This window comes from Myotis brandtii, unplaced genomic scaffold, assembly GCF_000412655.1.
Source record: "Myotis brandtii unplaced genomic scaffold, ASM41265v1 scaffold456, whole genome shotgun sequence".
NCBI lineage: Eukaryota > Metazoa > Chordata > Mammalia > Chiroptera > Vespertilionidae > Myotis > Myotis brandtii.
In genome coordinates, this window is record NW_005367431.1 from 4,377,187 (window position 1) to 4,384,351 (window position 7,165).

Genomic DNA, 7,165 nt, shown 5'->3' on the forward strand with positions numbered 1-7,165 from the left:
GAATCGAACCTGGGACCTTTCAGTCCGAAGGCCAACGCTCTATCCACTGAGCCAAACCGGTTTCGGCCCCTCCATCTTTAATGTCTTTGTAATTGTGCTATTCTTGGTATCCTTTCTTTTTTTAAAATTTATTCTTGGTATTCTTTTTATAATCTGGCAGCTGGGCCTTGCAGTCTTATTTAAGTTATAATATTATTATCCTTCCTAGTAGGACCCTCATTAATTAATCATATAGAAATGGCTCCCTGTTTAGTCCATTAAGTTAAATCGAGGTCTTGAGCAAGAGGAGCCAGCAGCCGTGTCTGGGGCGTGGCGGTCCCCAGCTGTGGGACAGACGCAGGGCAGAGGATCAAAGGCAAGCGGCCGATATTCAGAACAGATGTACCTGTGACTTGCCATCGTCTGGCAACGGGAAGGGAATCAGACAAAAACAAGCTCCGCGGGCCAGGACACCTTGTTAGGCCCTGTTCTCAGTCTTCACCTTCAGCGTTGGCCTGGGCGAGAACCAGTCACCCAGCCCGGGAGTGGGCTCCTGGGACAGCCTGAGACCTCCTTGGGCAGCGGGAAACGTCCCTTTGTGGTGAGCATAGGATCGCACAAGGGCATCTGGAAATGAATGCGTCAGGGAGCACGTTGCTCTTGGTTCGTCGGTGTTTTGCTTGTTGTCTTGGGAGGTGTTGACGGGCATGCAGATCAGAAATGATCCAGTGTGTGGGTGCTCCTGGAGAAATGCTTCCCCGAAGGTCTCGGCAGGCACTGCCCCCACGTTCTGCACGAGGTTCTGAGAGCGCAGTAGGGTCATTGTTTATGTGGCACAGGTTTTGATAACTTACTTCCCACGGCCTAAGATCCTCCCCCTTCCTTTCCAGTCTGGCCACATGGTTGGAGAACAATGGCCTTTAGGATCACGTTACCCGGAGGAGAGGCACATTCTGACCATACGTTCCCCGAGGATTTATTTACTTGTGGACTTGACCTCTTGGAAGGCTCTGGAGAACTTGTCTCCGACAGGCGACCTCCAGCCCGGAGGGTAAAGGTGACACGGGAGCTGCTGGCGTGAGGGACTGGGGACTGCCGTGGTGGTCTGCTGGATGGGCAGATCCGTGGGACGGCGCCAGGCACAGAGCAGGGATGCCGTTTTAACAGAGGATGAACTCACCGCGGGCCAGAAGCTCACAACACTTAGAAAAGAGGGAGAGGCTATGAGAAGGCGCCTGAGGTCCAGTCGCTTACATAGAGGAAACTTCCCACGCAGGAGCTCGTTTAAGCCGAGAGCCGAGTGGGTGGTGCAAAGGCAGCAAAGATCCAGAGGTTTGGATGGCTGTCCCCCCCGCCCCCCCCTTCCCCGTCTCTGCTGTGAGCCACGGGCTGGGGCCTGAGCCGGGATTTGCTGGCTGTGAAAAGCCCAGGCGCTCAGCCACCATGCGTCTCTCTCGTCTCCTCAGCGTGGCCTGTGCACTGAGGCTCCCTCCGAGGCCCAGGCTCCGCCTTCCTGTCCTGCCCTCTGCCCGCTTCTGCCTGCCAGAGCTCGGGTACCACAGGGCACTGGCCTTCCACGGGGCAGGACTTTGCCAGCCCGGTGGGCCCTGCTTGGGAGAACGTGGACTTGCTGCGTCTTGTGTGCCTGACACCCCTCTGGCCCTGTTCTGGATGCTTCTGGAACACGCAGAGAGAGCGCCAGGGTGCTGGGGGGCTCAGACTGAAGCCGCGGCCCTCACCTCCCTGCCGCCTGCCAGAGCTGTCTCCAAGCGCCTGTCGGGCGGGCGTGAGGGCGAGGACTTGCACACACGCTGCGGCATCAGCCGCTCAGAGGAGCTTGGAGGAGAATTGCTTCGGAAGGAAACGAGCTGCAAATAACCCGTGATGACCGGCGCCGGGCCCGCCGGCTTCGCTCTGGGTTTGGTAAAATGTCTCAAGACATTTTTCCAAGGCCCTGGGTTTGGCCGAACCTGATGGTCCTTTGCCAAATGCTCTCTTTGCCTTAATTTTTAAAGTTGAGGGTCTGTCGAAGGCAGTCTCTTCTGCTGTTTCAGGTTCATGGACTCTCGACGCATCCCCGGTGGTCTAGTGAGTGGTTTATAGAGTAGATTTTGGGAATCAGAGGCCAAAGCAAGACACTTTGTCCATCCCATAAGCATGTCCCCTACACAGAGAGAAATGCCTATTCCTCCATAACACAGAGTCCTCCAGAAATACACGTTCTTCCATGTAGAGAGAACGTTCTGGGAACAGTGACTGGGGTTTGGGATCCCTGATGGAGGCGGGAGGTACCCCCTTGGTCACTCCTGGACACCTTAGTGACACGAAAGATCCTCTCTGGTGCCCCAAAGCCTCCCCTCCCCCTTTGCTCTTTTTTTTTTTAAAAAAATTTTTTATTTATTTTTTACAGAGAGGAAGGGAGCAGAATAGAGAATCACAAACATCAATGAGAGAGAAACATTGATCAGCTGCCTCTTGCACGCCCCCTACTGGGGATCGAGCCGGCAACCAAGGTACATGCCCTTGACCGGAATCAAGCCTGGACCCTTCAGTCCGTGGACCAACGCTCTATCCACTGAGAAAACCGGTCAGGGCTCCCTTTGCTCTTCGCTTGGGTTCTAGAATTGCTCCAGAACCTGCCCCACAGACCCCCAGGGCTTCGGTGCCACACGGGGCAGGCTCTCTCTCCCTCCCAGCTCTTCCCACCTCCTTTGGCCCCAGCCTTTGGAGGGTCTTGTGAGTGGCTTCCATGGAGCTGGTCCCAAAGCCCCAAGCTCTGCAATTAGGCCCAGGGATCCAGGTCTGCTGAGGACACAGAAGTAGAATCCTGAAGCCTTTGTTCTCCGCTTCTGCCCCCCGGGGGCCCCGCCTAGTTCTCCGCTGGGCTCAGAATCTGCGGCGAAGAGCAGACAGTGCGTGGCTGGGCCGTTCCGCTCACCGCAATGGCTCCGGGTAGAACTTGGATCAATACCGCCGGGTGCGCTCCTTAATAGCAACCCAGGGCTCGCGATGACGAAAAGCCGCGCTTCGAACACACACAGCCTCTTTATTTTGGCCTCGTTCTGGAAAAATCTGCAACAATGCCTTCTGAGTTAACTCCCCTGGGGCCCTGGTGACAAACCACCCAGCCGTGTCTGGCGGTTCACAGTGTCACCAGAGCCCGGGATGGAATTACAGCGGTTACTCTGTGCTGCTGCTGTCTCCGCCTCTCTCTCCCCCCTGCCCCCCACGGGAAGAGCTGGAACCACACGGGAAGGCACCCTTGGGCAGCCTCTGTCCTCAGTCCCAGTGCTGGCGTGTCTCGGCAGTGGTGGCACAGAGGGGTCCTGGAAGAGCTAAACCGATGAATGGGTAATTAAACTGAGTGTTTCTTTACTGATTCCAAATTTATTACTTAATTAAGGGGTGTTCACAGCCTGCCAAGAGATGCTAGGTCTTTCGTTTCTTGTGCCAATGCATGATTCATAGAGTACTCCCTTCAGCCCTTAATTCTCTCTCTCTTTCTCTCTCTCCCTCTCTCTCTCTCTCTCTCTCTCTCTCTCACACACACACACATTACCGGCAGCTTTTGGTAATTTGAAGTTACTCCCTGGTTAAGACCTTGACACTTTTTTTGCACCACCAGAAGAACTGGTCCCAGCTCCTTATTTTATTTTTTAAGATTTTATTGATTTTTAGAGAGAGAGGAAGGGAGGGAGAGAGAGAGAAACATCGCTGTGAGGCAGAATCATCGATCAGCTGTCTCCTGCATGCCCCCCTGACCAGCAGCACCCAACCCATTGACCCACACTGTCCAGGCCCAGCCCCTTTCCACGGCCGTGGAATGGGCTTGAGGTTGGGGTCCAGGGAGAGAGGAATCACTGGGGTGGCAGCTCAGACCACACTGTGGCTGGTGGGGCCCATGGAGGCGCGACAGACTCCGATGTCCCCTGGTTGTCTCTGGCTGGCTCTTGGCGGCCCTGGGATGGCCCCCAGCCCTCTCCTCCCTTGCGCCTTGCCCCTCTGAGAGTGCGGTGGAATGCAGAGACTATTGTTCCAAAGACAATAAGAAAGATTGGGAAATACAGCCGCCGTCACTCCCCTGAGCCCCCCAGTCAGAATTCGATGTGTGTGTTCGGAGCCTCACACGAGAAGGAACAAGGGAGCAAAAGAGAACGGCTGGGGTCAGGCGCCCCCAAAAGCTGGAAGGAGCCTCTCCTGCCTGAGCCCCCGGGCAGATGCAGAGCTCTGGGAGTGGCCCGCGGGATTCTCACAGGGACCGCTCATCCCCGCGGCCATTAAGCAGAGTGCAAACGACCGGCCAGGGCCCTCGGACCGCCGGGCGCTGTCACCAGCGTGGTTTATGGCTTCTGAGCACCGGGTCCCCATGGGCAACACGATCCCTTTCCTCCCTTGGCCGGCCGGCCGTGAATGTGGCCGTTGGAGCTCGTAAATCCAGCAGTTTCCCAGGGCCCGGCTGACATCGCGCGGTGCCCAGGATTTACGACCGAGGCCCTGGGAGCCACAGGTGACTGGCGGAGCCGGGGAGGACACGGAGTCCCCCAAAGCAGCAAGAGGGGCCCCCACTGGTGGTGGCTCAGAAGGAGAGATGCTTTGTGGGCGTGGGTCAGGATGCGTGATGCAGTACTGAGCCGGCGGCAGCTGATGTTTATCGAGGCGAGGCGCTGGGCTTGCTACGCGTTGTCTCTTTTCCTGCCCTGGGCGCTTCCGACCAGGGGCCGGGCCAGGATTCTGTGTCAGCCTCTCCCCAGGCCTGCCTCATCCCCGGGCGGCCTCCACACCCCCATGGCTGGCTGTGCCCCTTTCAAACAACTGCAGACTGGGTCTATTGACAGAGAGATGGGAACGGAAGGGCAGGGGGCAGGGCATTGCTTCTCCTCCACCCAGATCCCACCTGCTTCAGGCCACAGCCCCATCCTTGCTGGTGTTCTGCTTCTGGAGCCAGGCTGCTGGGTCCCTTACCAGCTGTGTGATCTTGGACACGTCACGTCACCACTCTGGGCCTCAGTGTCTCATCTGTAAAACGGGTTTTTACAGAGTGTCTGTATCCTAGGGTTCTTGGGAAGGTTACATGAGCTGACTTGTGTATGTGACCCGCCCACGGTAAACGGTGGAGCAATGTTAGCTTTTTATTGATATTATTAGCATTGCCCTAACTCTTCGACTACATGCCTGCCGGGCGTGGGGGAGACACCCCGCCTGGTGTCACACTTCAAGCGTGTGTCTGACATTCCTGGAATGTCTCCCCTCAGACTGGCTCCCCTCGGTATCCCCTAGGCAGGCATCAATGCAGGAGGAACCGCAGACAACGGTTCACCACAGATCAGGGCGTGGTCCCCCCGCCGCCCCCTCCCCGGGTGTTGTGTCCTGTACAGTGTAGGCTCCTTTCAGCGTATGTTGATCTGGATTTCTCAGTGGACATGAGGTCACCTAGGAAATGTTTTTCCTAATATTCTTTCAGGGTTCTTTACAGGTGTGTGTGTGTGTGTGGGGGTGCCAGCCTGTCCGGGGCACTCGGGGGTCCTCCCCGGTGCCCATCCTCCAGGGTTATCATGCTGCCTGCCCCCACCTTCGAGGTTTCACCATCTGGACCCTGTGTGCACCTGCCCCTCCTCCCTTCCCCGCTCCCTCCCTGGCAGGATGGTGCCCACAGGGGCCCGGAGGCGTGCCAAGCTCTCCTGCTGGGCAGGGTGGGTCGCCATAGCTTCCTGCCAGCCTCTCGCACACATTGTTCCTGTAGACAAAGGAGAATGGATTTTTGGTTTCAAGGTGTGATCCACCCCGGCCCATCCATCAGGCCCTGCTGTCGCCCTCTTTCTTCTTCTCCCCTCTCATTTCCGTTTTGGGCTGTGGAGGGGAAACTGCAATTGTGAAAGGGCCACTTGTCAAGATAAAAATCACTCCGCTCGACAGGGCCTCTGCCCCCCGGACGGACAGCCCGGGGGATGTGCCAGGGGCACTGCTCTACATCCCAGGCCTGCCTCCTGCTGGCTGTGCTGCCTGGCCACTCCGTGCCTCAGTTTCCTCGTCTCTCTAATGGGGACAATAGCAATTTCTATACCACAGGGCTGACAGGGAGGACCGGGGAGTGCCTCCACGTGAAGTGCCCGGATGGCGCCTGCCCAGCGTAAGCTCTCCATACGCAGTGACCAGAGATCAGGAAGGGGCAGAGCTCCTGCGGGAAAGTTCATTGTCCACGGGGAGTTTGGGTGAGAGCATTTGCCATTTGGGATGGACAGTTCCAAACCAAGCTGTTCATCAGAATCGTCCAGGAAACCTAAAAAAGCTCCTTCCCACCGATGTTGGGTGTCCACTGTTTTCTTCGCAGGTGCGATGTGAGACGCTTAGGCTTGGGGGCTGCCTTGCCGGGGTTCCACTCTGGGCTCTAGCACATAAAGGCCGGTCACTGGACAAGTCATCTGACCTGAGACTCAGTTTCCTCACCTGCAAAATGGGTGTGCTTGGGGCTGCTGCCTGGAGCGAATGGGGCGGTGGAGCTGAGTTCTGTGGCGCCTTCGACTTCGTTCCTCACTGGGTTCTCCTGCGGTGGCTGGGGTGTGGCGGTGAGGAGCCGAAGGCCCTCCCCGGGGGCTGAGCCATTATGGGCGACAGACAGGCTGCTCCTTCCCCAGAACCGAAGCCACGGAGGTGCTGTGATTGTAGAGGCTCCAGAGTCACGAGCTGGTGCCATCTGTGGGTGTCGGCATTGGTTTTGAGTTGCTGTTGCTTTAAGGCCTAAAGAAACGGGGGCTTTGGCACCCTCCCCCCCCCCCCCCCCCCCCCACTGTGTGAGAAGGAGCCGCCCTTCGCCTCGCGTTTGCTCATGACCTCGCAGGTCAGGGACACGTGGATGGCGGAGGTCCTGGCAGGGGGCACAGCCCTGGTCCCCGCCAAGTTTCCTGCCAGATCAGACGCCGGCGAGCGGTCACAAGGAGCAAACAGCCTTGAGTTTTGTGTTTCCCAAGCAGGGCCTGTGTCTGAGTGGCAGGAGGGCCCGTTCCCTAATGCAGGTTAGGTTGGGGCAGGAAGGACGAGGGCTCGGCCAGCTGCGGTGTGTGGGGCTGGACACAGGGCCCTGTCCCTGGGCGCCGTGCTCCGGGCGGTGCTGTGGTTGAGAGGTTGTGGGGTGGGGTGGGTGAATGTAGTGTGAGGGTGTGAGGTATGAGAGTGTGTTGTGGGCGTGTGT